The sequence below is a fragment of the Lissotriton vulgaris genome, chromosome 9, assembly GCF_964263255.1.
Source record: "Lissotriton vulgaris chromosome 9, aLisVul1.2, whole genome shotgun sequence".
Classification (NCBI taxonomy): Eukaryota; Metazoa; Chordata; class Amphibia; order Caudata; family Salamandridae; genus Lissotriton; species Lissotriton vulgaris.
The window spans coordinates 542,198,993-542,215,600 of record NC_141697.1 but is presented as its reverse complement, the minus strand read 5'-3'; positions in this window follow the sequence as shown (position 1 = coordinate 542,215,600).

Sequence of the window (16,608 nt, the reverse complement as noted above, 5' to 3'; positions counted from 1 at the left end):
AAACCCATGCAGATTTCCAACAGGCGGGGACCACCGCTGAGGAAAAAGAAAGGTTGAGTAGGCTGGCAAGCGAGGGAAGGAAGAAGTCAAGTGAGTCCAGGAATTTAGTTGGTCTCATGGGGTCTGTGGGGGAACCAGACTTAACCTGTCTACACAGTTTGGCAAGGTCGTCGAGGGATATGTCGGGTATTCTTGACAATTTCGACATATCAGCCGCCGAGTTGGGAGTGTTGATGGGTACAAGGTCATCTTGCGGAAAGGAATTATAGATCTTCCTCCCTTTTTCAATGAAAAAGGTGGCAAGGTCTTCGCACTGTTTCGAGGAGGTAATGCAGGAACCTGGGTTGGAGACTTTATGGAGGCTTTGAACTAAATTAAAGATAGTTTTGGTGGGGTTGGAGCTTAGTTCAATTTCCTTTGCGTAAAAGGAGGCTCGAGTGGTACGAATCGCCTTGTGATACGTGCGTAGTTTAGACAAGTAGAGGACTTTGTCGCTATCTAAGTAGTTTTTCCTCCATCCGCGTTCGGCTTTCTTGCATTCCTTCCACAAGGTTTTGAGCGTTTCATTGTACCATGGGTTGGTGGGGGAACTGCGGGTTTTGGTCCATTTAGCCGGAATTAAGGCGTCAAGCCCTGTAACGATCCAGTCGTGGAAAGCGGCATAGGCTGTATTGATATCTCTGTTCTCGTCAGGGGGGTGGAATTCTCCTAGGTTTTTAATGAGGTCTTCGGAGGAGAGTTTGTGCCATGGCCGTTTGTGGCAGGGGTTAGCCGCAGCTTTGGCAGGCGTTTTTTTTGCCGTAATGATAAGTTTGACAAGGAAATGGTCGGTCCAACCCATGGGTTCAGGGGGATCAGCCGTAGCTTCCAACATGTTGGTAAAAATGGGGTCTAATATGTGCCCAGCAGTGTGGGTGGGGGAGTGGACCAGGGAGTTTAACTGCAGGGCCGTGAGGTTGGCCAGCAAGTTTTTAATGATGGGTTCTGTCACGGAATCAAAGTGGAGATTAAGATCACCCAGAATGGTGAAGTTGGGGGAAGAGACTGCCAAGGTGTGGGATATTTCTAGAAGTTCATCAATAAATCTGGCAGAGGGACCTGGTGGCCGGTAGATATAAAGCCCAGAGAGGGTGAATTGAGGGCAAATGGAGATATTAAATTGTGCGCATTCGCAGCCCCAAATATCTTCTTTCCTGAAAGAGCAGTTATATGTAGTTCGGTATATAACGGCTATTCCCCCGCCCCTAGAGTCTCTGTTAACCAGCTTTATGGAGAAACCGTTGGGCAGCGTAAGGTTCAAAATGCTAGTCTGGTCATCATGGAGCCAGGTTTCGCATAGAAACAGAATGTCTGGGTTTTCGTCCGTTATAAGAGTATGGACTTCCGCATGATGTTTCGCGAGAGATCTGACATTCAGTTGTAGAACCCGGAGGGGAGACAGCTTAGGTGTCGTCGCTATACAGCTTGCTAGGCTAGGCTTAGGCGTAGTAAATTTACAGGACTCACAGCGAAGTGCTGTTTGTCCGAGGCAGCCTCCAAGCTTGTCGCATCTGGTGTTGGTATTTAGTGCGCGGAGATGTTCTCTGTCATAGCTGACTCTAATCTGGGGATTTTGTGCAGGGGGACTGGCGAGAGGCGATGTCTTGGCGAAGACGGGCGCAGACGGGCTTGCCTTAGGCGCGCCTTCGGCGCGCAAACGGCGCTCCCGCTGCGCTTGTCCGCTGCGCTTCCTGTATGTGCACATTTATCCCAGGAAAAAGGGGGGTGTGGCCTCAACGGGGGCATGGTCAGTGCGCACGCCTGCTCTGATGGCGGCCGCTTTGGGTGATGGATTGCGTGAGGAGAAAGCGCAACAGCTTGTAGTCAGCTGTGCGCTCCAGGTCGGAGTAGCAGGCAAGATGCCAGCCGTGTTTAAAAACACAGTACGTGACACCACACCACACAAGAGAAATAACAATTTAAAAAAAAGCTTTGAGCACAAGTAATCAGTACCGCCAGCTCCCGGCTTCCGCCTCAGGACTGGGAAGGATTAGACTGTCACCGCTATTGGTCGGCGGTTATATAGTCAGAGGAGGGGGCGTGGCCTCAACGGGGGCGTGGTCAGCGCGCACGCCTGCTCTGATGGCGGCCGCTTTGGGTGATGGATTGCGTGAGGAGAAAGCACGACAGCTTGTAGTCAGATGTGCGCTCCAGGTCGGAGTAGCAGGCAAGATGCCAGCGGTGTTTAAAAACACAGTACGTGACACCACACCACACAAGAGAAATAACAATTTTAAAAAAAGCTTTGAGCACAAGTAATCAGTACCGCCAGCTCCCGGCTTCCGCCTCAGGACTGGGAAGGATTAGCAGCGGCACGTGGAGCTCAGCAGAGGTAGGAGGTCACCACTGTCCATCTTCCCCACCTGCGGTGTGGGGGCCTGGGTGGCTGAAGGCTGGGGGCCTCACTTTTGTGACGAGGGGCCAATCTTCCCTGCAGTAACTGGTCATACGTTCATTCCTTGGTGGCTCCTGGGGTCTGCATGCTGTTGGACAGCCTTGCCTTTCCCTGCATTGCTTATCAGAACACCGCTTTGGCGCACTGCAGTGATTGCTGCACTGTGCCCATCGGTCCACTTTGCTTTGATCTGCCTCCTGCCTGCTTGGCCTGCACTGCTGTTGCTATGCCTGGGGGCCTTCTGGCACTGGTGGCTAGGAAAGCGATGACTGCTGGGGGATGTGGTCAACGACCACTGACTAAGGGGTGATCGTGCTTAGCGGCCACTTGAACCTGCCAGGCTCAGGCTGCTGGGATGGCAGGAGGGCCTGCCCTTTCTGGATCCTCCAGTGGCTGCCACTGAGTTGCAATGACTGGCACTTCCCCAGTAAAATGTACGTTCTCTTGGTGGTGGTTGACTACGCTGTGCGGCGGTAGCTACTCATTCCTGTGTAATGAGGATCTACATTTCTGTAGAATAAAGACAGGTTGCCAATACAGGGGATAACAAAAAAAAATCCTGCTGGAACAGCATAAAGAAAGATGCTTAAACATGCATAGTCTAGAACAGAGGACGGATGGTCAGGGAGTGCAGGGAACTTGGAGACACTTGACACGCCAGGTGTATAAACACAGTAATGAAGAGGAGCATGTTCCAACAGTTGTCGTTCTGAAATAGACAGCTGATCAGGAAAATTAGAGGGAACCATGATATTATTCCAAATTAAGAAGTCTGGAAGAGATAAAGGGGCATAATTGGGATGCACAAACAGGGCTGGAAAGTAAGACCAGGACGTTTGCGCCTAGCTAGGTATAACTCGCAAGTGATAATGATTTAATAGCATAATCGAGAGCTGTAGCATTATCATTAATTTAGGCACTTTCAGTTAGACATGGAGAATAGCTTATGGAATTATGGGTGCTAAGCAGCTACCACACGCCTTTAGCTAGTGGTAATCTCCACGCATCCAACTGAAGCAATGCAATATTACAATATGTGAGTAATAATGTGAGATTAAGGCCCATACGTGTACGTTGTGCGATTTCCTAATGGAAATCACTATTAGAAGATTGCGGTTTACATACATTCTGTTTTGCAATTCCTAAATAGAGATTTCTAAGGATTCGCTATTTGAGAATTACAAAATTGGAATTTCGTACATATGAGCCTGAGCTTCATAATAGGTACCTGACACATGTCATTTCTCACGTCCACAATGGATGGATACAACTACGTCAGTGTTGGAATGACAGACATCTATCTGCCATACCACGTTGACGGAGTTGTATCCATGGATGGGGAGACTGATGACAGAGGACGACGGTTCTGCTGAGAAATCATCCTTCAGAATGATGTACAGTAGCCCATCAGGCCAAACCCTAAAATGGCAGATAGAAATGTGTCAGCTTGACAGAAGCAGCAGTCCCTCCATGATGGAGGAATGACAATCTAAATCAAACCCTAAATCAGAATGTAGAAGTATTAACCAGGGATTACATGCCTGACACCAGGACTTTGATGTCTGTAAAATTTGAATTTCTCCCAGTCAGTGCTTTATCTGCTAAAGCCAATGGCTTCAATAAGACCTTGTCCAACAGCTTTCCAGCTTTTTAGAGGACTTAGTCGAATGCAACCTTGCCCTGGTGGAGGATTTCGACTTCCATTTCAGAGATTAAAGCAGAAGATATATGTTTTGACCAGGTTGACTTGCTTGGGGAATCTAACCTGTGTGCCATTGTTTTCAGTGCAAAATCGTGCGGAGGTCCCAGTCTACATCCAACCATGACTACTGATTGTCTCTTTACTTTTTCTGTTTGCTTAAATCTTTAAAAGATCATATCTCTGGTTCCCCTTTTTGGAACTTTTTCTTTTTTATATCATTTAATTCATCAACTTTTTCTCTATTTTCATAAATTGGTAGTGTGATTTTTATTGTGTCGTGTTACAACTTTGTAACTGTTTAGTTATGGCTAAATACTTTACACATTTTCCTACATTGTCTGTCTACTCTGTCTAACAGCTGCCAGGGGGTTGAGCCCATGTATAAATTATTAAAAATGTGTTTTATCCTGACAAGTTTGTAGTTGTATTCCTTATGGTGGACTCACATCCACCCTAACTAATAATAACCCACTTTATTAAGAAGAAGAAAGTGCAGAGTTTTGAGTGCTGATTGAGGGGCACGGCCTGTGTACCAGCATTAAGGTGCATGGCGGAGGAAGGCAGCTGCTCTTTAAAGTCTTTGAAGATTGGAAAAATGCGTTATCACAAGAACCCCGGTCATGGCTATAGGCCTTCGCCAGCTGAAACCAGGAGCAGCAGGTGCTAATGCGCAGGAGGCCTCGCAGCATCGGCACTGAAGAGCCAGACCCCGCTGAGCTCACAGAAGCAGTCAGGGTGCGTTTGCCACGGCCAACGCAGCGTTCTCCCCTTCTTTGCCTCCCTAGCAGTAGGTGCAGCTCGAAACTGTGCTCCCGCCAGACGTGGGTTTGCTGAGGGTGCCCTCCTCTCTCTCCCTGTAAGCGAGGTGAGTGGGGGGGTGCCTTGAAGTGGAGGGGATACAGGAAATAGTTGGTTGAGCTGGGTCAGCGGGCAATTAATAGGATTGTCTGTAGACAGATCACCACTGTGGGAGGGGGTTTGGGCTACGTTCTGCCATGGCTGGATGGCTGGCAGCCTAGATGCGGCTTGTGGGAAGGGAGTTGGCCCTCACAAGGGAGTGAATTTGGTCACAGGGTCATCTGGAGTTGACGAAGTGGGTGCATAGGTGTTCAGGAGAGCTGGACTTTGTCAGTGACAGCGCGGTATTAGGCCTCACAAGCTGGGAGAGTGTTTGGAGGTTCTAATAAACATGGAGAGTATTTGGAGAGCATATCCAGGGGGCCTCTGCAGTTGCCAATTCCAGGCATAGGACCGAACGTGCCCTTCCAATTTCAGCCTCCATATGGTTGGGGCAGTTTTGGTTAATCCAGGTGTTTATTTTCCACCAGGGTTGCTGACTCGTGAAGAGTAGACTTAAGATGCCCCTGAATTACTCATTCTGCTATCTCAACCCCAACTGTACCATTTGGAGTCCAAATAACCAGTAAAGATGACAGCTAAAAAAATTGAGATCAGGTTGTACACTGACCACTAGACTGTGCCAAAAGACCAAAGCTAACCCGGTGAGGGATATAACTCCCCATTTAGGTATAATTAAAGCGGTGGTAAGATAACAGCTTTTTTTCAAAACCTTCCTGATGATAACCCCAGAGTGATAGAAGCTGCACAGTCAACTCTGTTGGTAGAGTAGAAGGGAGCTGTCATCACCTCTAAGGTACAGGTTTTAGATCAGTGGGCTGCTCCCATATCGCGACATTCTCAAATGCAAGTGTCATCTTTGGCCAGGGAAGTCTGTTGTCATTTAGAGGAGCGGACCTCTTTATACTCATTGTCAGGGAGAAACAATACTGAGGTTTCACCTGTTCACTTTGCCTCTCAGCCCTCATTACGTTTGGACTATACTTTACCTGGGATCTCACCATTTAAAGCAATGTTGCCGGTCTTAGATAAGAGGATGGAATTACCACCAGGAAGGCTAAAGCTGCAGAATCAATGGGCCTGTTCTCGAGTACAGCCAGTCTTACAATCTCGGATCAAGGTCACCTTTCTGCCTCACCTGACTTATTGCTGAACCCTCCAGTGACGACCTCAGCAAATTCTGTATGCTTCTCCAGATTCTTGCAGAGTCTTGAACGCATTTTGGCATCTATGTTTTCCTTATTGGAAAAGAATAATGACAGCTCAGACCACATTTTAGACATTCTATCGATTATACTGAAGTAACTACCTGTAAACTTAAACAGGTAAACGAATAAGCCCAATGTAAAGAGCGTTGTACCCAGTACAGAGGATATGGGTACCCAGGTGGCAATCCCAGGATCTTTCTGGGTAGGCAGGAATAAAGATGTGTTTAATCCTTGGTTCTAAGTGATCTTGGAGCCCTCATTATTGAGGAAGAGGTATCAGCCTATGAGGGAACAAATAATGGGCTAGTCCTCCCTGGCCAAATCCAGGCCTTAGGTGCATCAGGTTAAATATTTCCCAGTTTTCATAAAATCAATAGTATTAACCTGGAGGTCACTGCCCAAGAGCCAGGTCATCAGCTGGGAAGGGGAATAACTTACAATATAAAAAAACACAAACAAAAGGTAAAAAGGAAAGTGAGAAGAATAACCAAGAGAAGAACAAGAAAGGTTACATTTCAGGTTGGGGCCATGACACCAGAGAAGTTTATTGGGCCGCACACATATTACTGATACTGCCTCTGTTTCCCTTGGTCTGGCCTCCCCGGATGGGGCAGCAGTTCCAACCGAGCCCGTGGGGTCAGATATAAGGGTGGCTCTTAAACTCGCTCAGGCGATCATATTGTATTTTCGGCTTCCCAGGCAGTGGGAGCTTCTATTCTGGGCGCAGGAGTAGGGAATGCTAGATTGGAGGGGGACACATGGTGGGGGCTAAAACCTATTGCCAATTTCTACAATTACACCATTTGGGTTCTCCAATTTGTGGATATTTTTGCAGACTCTGAGGCAGAAGAATGCTTAACAGATCATGTATATTATGGCATTTTCAATTGATCACACAGCTAGTGAAAATCTCCTCTAAAGATATTTCCTTGGTCGTCCAGTCAAATACCAGAGTGTCATCTGTGGCCTGACCACATGTTTGGGTTCACTTCTACTCCAGGATGGTGGCGGAAGAAGGCTTGAAATCATTGTCGACCTCAGTCGGTTAGGCTTTGATATTTGTGCCACATTGATCCATCTGCAGGATCTCCCATTAAATCATCCAGTGTCTGTTACGAGTCCTGGGGAAAGGCTAGGAGTATTACTCCTCCTTATTCAATCATGTTCCCCCGCCTTTGGTCAAGGGAGGACAATTGGGAATAGGCTTGGAAAAGATCCTTGTAGTGAAGACGGATATGGGCAGACAAATCTTTACCAACCGGGTGGGACCAGCAGGAAATCCAGTGAATCTACATGGCATTGGATTGCAGGGAAAATCATTTCAAAAGGGGAGTTTTCAAAACCCCTCTTTCACAGATCCTGATGCCCCTCCTGGGTCAAGAAGTGGAGAAGTGTGGCTCAGGGGTTAGAGGCGGCAGACCCGGAAGCTGAGATCGGCCCTGGACCAGGATTCAATTCCCCGCCTCGGCGGGTCTTGGGCTCAAAAATTCCACGGACTCGATAATTCTCGCTCCGGTACCTCTCGACTCACGGGTTCACACTCTGCGACTCTGGGCAATAGCTTGCTTAATCTCCACAACGGCCCCTCGCAGTGGGATGCCTGACTTTCACCTTGTGGATACCCTGCCGGGGTTATCTCACAGGGGAATACCAGGACGGGTTCCCTAAGCAAGCGCCGGGAAACCCTTTGTGGGTAGCTGTGCGCTATATAAGCTCAAATACATTTACATTTACATTTACATTTTTGTGTCCTGGAACATAGCTGGGCTGAAAAGGAACTTTGAGTCTCCCCTGGTGGTCATTAAGGATAACAAAGTAGTAACAGCTGCCTTACAAGAACTAGTATTTTCATAATCTCTGCTTCCTTTAACCATGATATTCAGGGGTATCCTGACCTGACATTAATATACTTACCTCTGAAATTTAGCAAAGTCAAAAAATTTAAGGAGATGGCACTTTTGTTGGATAAGATTCAATTGGCCTTTCCATATGTGCGTATTCTTTTGATGGATGACCAAAATTTTAAAATCCCTTCTAGGCAGATGAGGGATGATGTCCAAAGGGGTAAAGAAAGGGAACTGAACATTTCCTGAAAGGTCTTGGGGAGTCAGAGAGGGGAGGGGGCAGTGGGCAACTGGGGATCCTACCTACTATCCTTAATATGACTATAATAAATGGTACATGCCCAGGAGATTAGCTAGCTCAGCTGTCGTTGATAATGGGAGGGTAATGTCCCTGTTCAATTATGCACTTATCTCCTTGGAGCCTTTTGGGATGGTGAAGTATTTATTGGTAGGTGGTTTTGCTGGTAGCGACCATACGTCTCGTATTCTCTTACTGTCCATGGTGGTGAAGCTAAGAGGTCGGTGGCCTAATAGTTTGCCCCTATACTGTAAAAATGAGGGTAGAATTGTGTAGTCTGCCAAACTAAAATTTCATATTATAAACAGCATGATGGGGTTGCTAAATGGGCAATTCAACTTATTCTTACCCCACACAGTTTAGGCTCGTGAAAAATTAATTTCTTCTATAAGGGATATGGCGGCAGTAGGGTTGGAAAGAGGTAGGGTCAAAAAGGGCCCTCTGAGTTTGGAAAAGTCATGGGCTAAAGCTGTGCTAAATAAGAAAATAAGGGAGGCCTTTAGGGTACCTGGAGAACAAAGGGACTTTCTGATAAGACAACATAAGAAAGCCTTCAGGAAAGACATGTGGCAAATCTAGTGGAGGGATTAAGAGAGCATGTGGACAAAGGCAGTATTTTCCCTGCACACTCGTAACCTAAAGGGTGTCTCAAGTATTTCTAACAGTATACTCGGGCTAGCCACACATATCACAGCAGTTTCAATCCCTGAAGAAACTTGGGTTAGTTAAATCTCAGACTTGTATAAAATCAAAGATGATGGGAAGAGTACCTCTGGAACACTGTCGGTGAGTTTGCATGTTAAGGGGGGGAAAGAAAGCATCCCACAGTTAGTGGCATCAAAGCAATGATCAAACGTCTGAAAGATCCAAGGGCCAGATGGCATTTCCTCAGACATCATTAAACTTTACCCTCATCTGTGGACACAGACCCTGATACCACTGTTTGGAGAATTAATTGGGGGGTCATAATTTGCTGGAAACCTGGAAAGGTAGTATTAGGTTGCTTTTGTTGAAAAAAAAGGGCAACAGGGCCTTGCCCCCTAAATATTGCATGCTTACCCTTTTGGATATCCCAAGTAAAATGTATGCGAGGCATTTGTTGGGTCTATTAGAAGATTGTGTGAGTCTTGCTAAAACCCTACCTTTGACGCAAATGGGCTTTCAGAAAGGGTACTCAGCTACAGATGGCTGTATGAGATTAAAGTTGTTGGGTCAAGGTTATGCCCTCAAAAGATAACATTTCATACATCGACTTGTCAACTGCATTTGACACACTAAATAGATCTCTTTTATGGAAAAAGATGGCCAGATGTAACTGTATACCAGGTCTTTTGAAGCTCGTAGTTCAATTGCCTAAGGGCTTTTGGACTAGAGTAGAACTGGGGGGTAATGGGGCATTGTCCAAAAAGACGAGCACCCCCAATGGGTTGAGGCAAGGGTGTATTCTGGCTCCGCGTTTGTTTTCAATATATATAGCGGATACCTTGGGGGTCCTTAATCAGGTCAGGTCCTTTCCTCCTAAGATGGTGATGGAGACTATATCTGCGTTGTTTTTTGCGGATGACACAGTGGTATTAGATCTGACGCCAGTTGGTCTGCAGAGATAACTTAATGCTATTTCACATTATTGTAACAGATATGACCTAAACATAAACATGGCCAAAACTTTTCTCAAAAGGTAACAGGACAGGTGGCCCGTGGGGTTTAGGTGGTGGCTGACTGGTGTTCAAGTGGAGGTGGTAAATGAATACAGATATTTAGGCCACAATCTGGACTTTCTGCTCATGTCTCGCTGTAAGAAGCAGGTGCCAAGTCTATTGCTGAAGCGCTTCAGAGATAAGATGCTGCTTTGGACCATAAGTCTGTAGAAGTGTTGAGATGGGACACTATATTACTCTGTTACTCTATGATTGTGAGGTTTTGTTAGAAAAACATGTTAAGAGCTTGCAAATCAGAGGAACAACCATTTGGAAAAAATAGTTGGGATTGCCCACAGGCTCTGTGAGTAGTGCCCTGAGACTAGAGCTGGGCATTACTAACATTCATTTTAAACATATAAGAGGTTGTTCAACTATTGTGCTGTTTTTTTTTTTCAAGTGGAAGAACGCTCCTTGAGGCAGCTCATAAAACTCCACTTACTTGGGAAGCACTTAGGGCAATGGGTAAATAACATACAGGTTATCAAGACTTTCCTGAGTTTTCCTGCATGGTAGTCCCCCTTAAACATGTCTGTGCTCCAACAGAAATATGCATTAAAATGCTTAATAAAAGTGTATTTGCTAACTAGCAACTTTACTGATGTTTGTAAGAGAATAAACTGGCATAAATTATTGGAGACAGATTATAGGGATCTATTTCAGACCTACTTGAGGGATATTAGGAGTAGATCTGTTAGACGGTGGGCCCTGGAGGTCAGGCTGGGTCAGGTACCCTACTTCATCAGGTGGAAGGGGATTAGTCGGGTGGGGATGGACAATGATCCCTGCTCTTTTTGTAAGCTTGATGCACTATCACGTTCACACATTGTTGTCTTTTGTGTTTCCATTGTTAAAATAAAAGCACAGCCTGCTATTGATGGTTTTTAGAAAGCTGCAGGTTCACATATTTGTGATCTGGTGAGGATGATTCCACAGTAAAATTGGCAAAATTCCTGTCCATTGTAACCGAAAAATGACCTACTATGACCTCACTTAAAAAAATACAGCTATCTGTACTTTGCACAATACTGCTGACAATGGGTACATATGTATTTTATTCTGTTGCTGTTTTTTTTAATTTACGATTGATTTTTAAATGCAACTTTGCACACTTTGCTTCTATTGCAAAATTTGTTTTTTATAAGTCAACTTTTTTCTATTGCTTAATTTGCCTATATAGTTTATACCTGATATTTGTAGGCTCTGGTCTGTGTTGCTTAAGCAGCCATGTGTCCGATACCGGGGTTAGGGTCTGGTGGGGCCGGGTACCACATTCTAGATTTACTTGGGAAGCCGTGGTCGATGGATCGTTGATTACTGCTTAAAAGTGTATAGGGGAAAAATATATTGTATCTAATTAGATTTCCCACTGGCAACAAACCATGACTCAGAAGAATCACTGACTCCAAGTTCTAAGTTTAGGTAGTTTATTACAAAGCCAAGAACAATTGGACATACAAACACCTCAAAATGAGGGTGTAGAAATACATAGGAACTAATATAATGCCAAACCTATGGGTGAATTTCTTTCTGTGAAGCATACAAAGAATAACCAGTTCTAGAATCAAGATGCAGAAGATAACTGCGCCGACATCAAGAGTCTTCTTCATTGGAGGTTCATTAGCAAAAAGCATGAATCTGTCCCTACACTACCACTAACGTGACATCCCTACTTAGCATTTCCTCAGGCAAGTTCAGGAAAAGGTGTCAATGAGTGAGGACTTCCTAAGAAGTGCACTCACATTAAATGGGTCAAGTAGCATAAAGCTAAGGAGCTTATTCTAAGATACTCCTTCTTTCTCCTTCAGGTCTCCTCTCCTAACTGGATCCCCCAGGGCACTGTCCCTAACCCCAACACAAAAATCTCAGGACTTAGCCATCATCTAAACACGCGATCATCTCATCGAGCTAGACACCTCCTCGTAGGTAAATTTCCATGGGGTTTCGATGCTTCCAGCCTCTGGCTTGATGACCTTGATTCCCAGGCCTTGTCCAGTGAAAAAAAACACTGTCCCACATTATCAGCACCACTTGTTCAAATGTATTCTCTCCTCCCTAAACCTAACTCCTAAAACAAAAGCGTTATTCTAACTAGCAAAGATGAATTTCTCCACCTGCAACAGAAACGTGAGAAAGAAAAGATTCTGCATACACATGAATATTACGAACAACACTTTTTAGAGAGCCAGGGAAAAATACACATGAGGCCTACAAAATCAGCTAACATAAGAATCAATATAAAGCTTCATTAATCACACGTATACATGAACATTATTACTGTGCACCTTTAAATCAGTGTGTTACATGTGAAATCGAACATTAAACTTCATCATGTAGTACACAATTACAATGTTACTTTCTCTACGTTGTACATAATGTCTCTATCACTTCACTTTACAAATTATAGTGTAGCGAGGATACAGGTTCAACTGCAGACATTGCTAGTTAGCATATATGAGGTGTATTCTTAAACGCCATTTTGCTGCTTTTGCCGCTTTTGCCCACAACACTATATGGCTATGGTGAATAACCTGCTTCTACTCACAAATCTAGGCGCACTCTGTGCCCACAGTCTGCACAACGCGTTCAAGGTAGAATAACAATGTATGCTGTTAATTCATGTTGATCAGTTCCACGCACATTAGACATAACAGAAAACGCAGCTGCTCAAACTCAAACTCGGGTGCTTTTATTAATGCATAGCATGCACCAGGAGGCACTTGGAGACAACCTTTCCAACATCGAGGAGCTGTTCTTGTCGTGGGATGTGATTCATTCCATCTGATCTCGAAGGTCTCCCTTCAAAGCCTAGAGGTCTTCTTTTATTATTAATCAAAACTAGCTCCTAACACAGGGAGAGTGGTAACTGAACTATCATCCTGTTTCCATTGTCTTTTATAATATGATTTCCCCTTTTGTGTTTTATGGAATTGTACCCATGCTGATCGTATTATTCTTATGTATCTGTTTGTTAGTATTGGCGAAAATACTGCATCTTAGAGCACGTTAGTTAAAATAAACATTTTAAACTATACCATGTCTCTGATTACTCACGTTGTGGACTCGTATGAGAGCTAGAATGAAAGAGTGTTCTTGATTCCCACTATTCCTGAGAGTTTCCTAAGTCGCATATTCTAGGTTCAATGGATGTGTGTGGAGATCGCACTCTGTATTTTTGAATGATAATTCAAGCTAGGTTGATATGTGTGCTATGTTAGATTAATGCCTGCTAGCATTGATATGATAACATTGAAAGTGGCCCAGCCCTAGGAGGCTGCTGGGACTCTAACATGCAGCTACAAAGAAAGCAGTATTCCTATAATAACATTTTATTCATGTTTTTCAAAAATCAATAGTACAATTTTCAAATTGTTTGCAATTCACATAACATGACATGAATTTTTTAATGCAACATATATAGCATATATAATGAAATAATTTTGAATCAAAATTAAATCACCCAATACTATATTATACAAATAAGAAGTTCATTTTTCATTGATCAATATATGTAACACTTCCATTTACACAATGGATGAATGACTTGACTTTTAAGTAGCAAGAGACAAGCATATCATAAAAAAAAACATTACAGACCCATCAGTACCAAAACAACAAATCATTTCATTAGATCATTTTTTATGTACTATGAAAGTAACACATAAATAAAAATGCAAGTATCATAATCAGTTTTTAGGAAAATTGCAGAAGAGTAAAGTTACTAGCCAGACTGCAATTAAAGTATTATTATGTTTCTCACTCTTGAAAAGCTCCCTAAATCCCTTAAAACTTAAATGAAGATTTATTCCCATCCCTTCATAGAGAATCTAACACAATGGTTTCCATGGAATCGCTCAATAAAATAAATTAATGATTTATTAGTTACCAGATAACACAATCGTATACGCAAAGTTCAATAATGGCTTAATATCACATTTCAAAGTGACAAAATTGGTGCAAAATACTGTTTCAAAACGTATGTATATTATTTCACCAATCATCATCGGCGTAATGGTCATTTATTGATATTTCGCAAAAAAAATCATAATCAAAAATACATTAATTTAAAAACTGTAAAAACAGAGTACTAAAACAGATAAGCACAGCAATAAATATCATTAAAAGAACCATGTGCAGAGATACATCAAACACTTATAATCACAGAAGAACCACTTAGTACCTATCTTTATAATGGCTTTTCTAGGGTGTACAACCGTTACAACAAAACTTTTACAACGCACTACCATTACAACGCGACCATTACCACGCATACCATTACAACGCATTGCGCTGGGGGGCGCTCTAGGATAGGGAATAAGTTTAATTTACTATCCAACACCTTCCCTAGTGTCCACGGGGACTGGAGTTGGAATAGTAAATTAAACTATTCACTATCCAGCACCCCAAAGCGCTATGCGTTGTAATGGTATGCGTGGTAAAAACCACGTTGTAAAGGTATGCGTGGTAAAAGTATGCGTTGTAACGTCATACATCCCTTTTATAGCTTTACTTCTAATTATCCATGCTGAGTGCAGGAATTTGGATACAGTCACAATCGAGCAGGTGTCACATTTACATATTCTATATGCCTATCCACTCGTCAATAGGCAGAGTGATCTGCCCATAGGGACAATCCATTTGGACTTGGGTTTCCCATAAAAGGAACAAAAAACCCAACAAATTTTCATCGCGTTTGCGAGTAGTTGTGAAGCGTAGGCAGCAGTCAGATTCCTGGTTCACCTTCTTCCAATTCATAGTGAAGGCTGCTACATGTGAACACCCATACCTGAATTGTGTGTAATTAGTCATATAGTAGCAATTTGTACTGAAACAGATGTGAAAGCGTTAGTGAAGGGATCAGGTTAATATGTGGTTGCCTTGGTGCTTTTCCAGTACCTCTACATGCCATGCCTCCATGCACTACTCCACTGGAGGGGGGAGGGTCCAGGGCAGACCAGACAGAATGATATAGCCAACTGAGCCCGTACAAGTTCCCAAGCTCATGATGTACAAACCTGGTACACCAGTGGGACAGCCAGGTGCTATTCCAAGGGGTTGATACTTCGGTCAAGAGAGACCAGAAAGGCAGGTCTGAACAGCCATCCATCTCTGCATACCCAACCTTTTAGGCAGAGGGTAGCAGGCAAGGGCTGGAAAAGACCTCAGGCAGTACCTTCAAGTGGTTGGAAAGTATGTGCACTCTGGCATACTCCACAAACACTTCCTTCCTCCTCTGAGTCAGAATTTCTCAGATGTAGCTTTAGGTGGTGGTAGATCCCAACGAAAAACTAAGAATGGGCAGAGATATGAGGGTGATGGTCCCAAACAGCAGTCAGCATTCAAGTAGCAAAGAACTAGGATAAATCCAGCAAGGAGACATTGAAACACTCTCAGACAGATGCCCCACCTACAGCAACCATCACAGCCAAGAGGTAAAAGGAGCACTGTACGTTTCTCAGTAGTTTAATAGTAGGTTCAGGAATAATGCATAGACAAAGGCTTTTGGGGAGTTGTCTCAGGATCGTCTTTGTGCAGTGGCATACTGCAACCTATATATCCGCCATCTTGCAGACAGGCAGATCAGCAAGATGGCCAGCAGTTAAGTTGCATCATGTTGTAGTTGTAGCGCTGTGTTGTTGTTGTGCTGCATTGTAATGCTTTCTCGATTAATTTTGGATTGTTCTAGTTTTATCAGTTTGTGTTCTAACTGTATTTGTAATATTGTAGTAGTTGCAGTGTCGTGGCTCTATTGTTTACATGCTGGTATACTGTGGATGTAGTATTGTAGTTCTATAAGCTGTAGAACCGCTGTGGTGTATTGGGTAGCATTATAGTGTTGCAGCTGAAGTATTGTACAGTTATAGTTGGTGTGAAAACGGCTGTTTAATAGTGCAGCAGTTGCAGTGTGTTGAAGGTGTAGTTTTTTATGATCTGTAATGATGAAGGGGAATTTGTATGCAGTGGTTTATAGTTGTTTTTGCCCTATTTAGTTGTGGTGCATCTTCAACAGTAATTGTAATATCGGATTGTTGGACTGCTGGGTTGTCTTCTAGAAATTAAGTTATAATATCTGTAGCAATGTTGTTGGAACTGTGATAGCAGCGTTGTGTTTGGGTTGTAATAGATGAAGCTTTTTTTTTTTAAATCTTTATTTGGATAAAAAAAATATACCCTTAAAAGCATTACAAATTGAGTCCACAAATCGGTACATTGTAATTAAAAAATTTCAAAACATGTTTCACCACAATTGAACAGTAAAAATTGATCAACAGCTGTTACTCGCGTAGCACCTTAAAACTTAAAACAATTGTGGGATAGGCAGCGATAACACTTAGTGAAAGAATTTGATGTACTGACATTCGGCAGCTAAAACTCATCATTTTATTTTTCCCTTTGTCTTAAAACTAAGTGCTAAGATGCAGGTTGGGTTGTGCCTATGGGCGGGACAAGCTGGGGGATTACTGCTCCTTCCGCCTTTGCTGTAAAAATGCGGTGTGCGTCCCGAATATATGTTGTAAAGGCAATATTTAGAGCTATGTTTTCTGGGCACAGGGAGGTGATAATTGC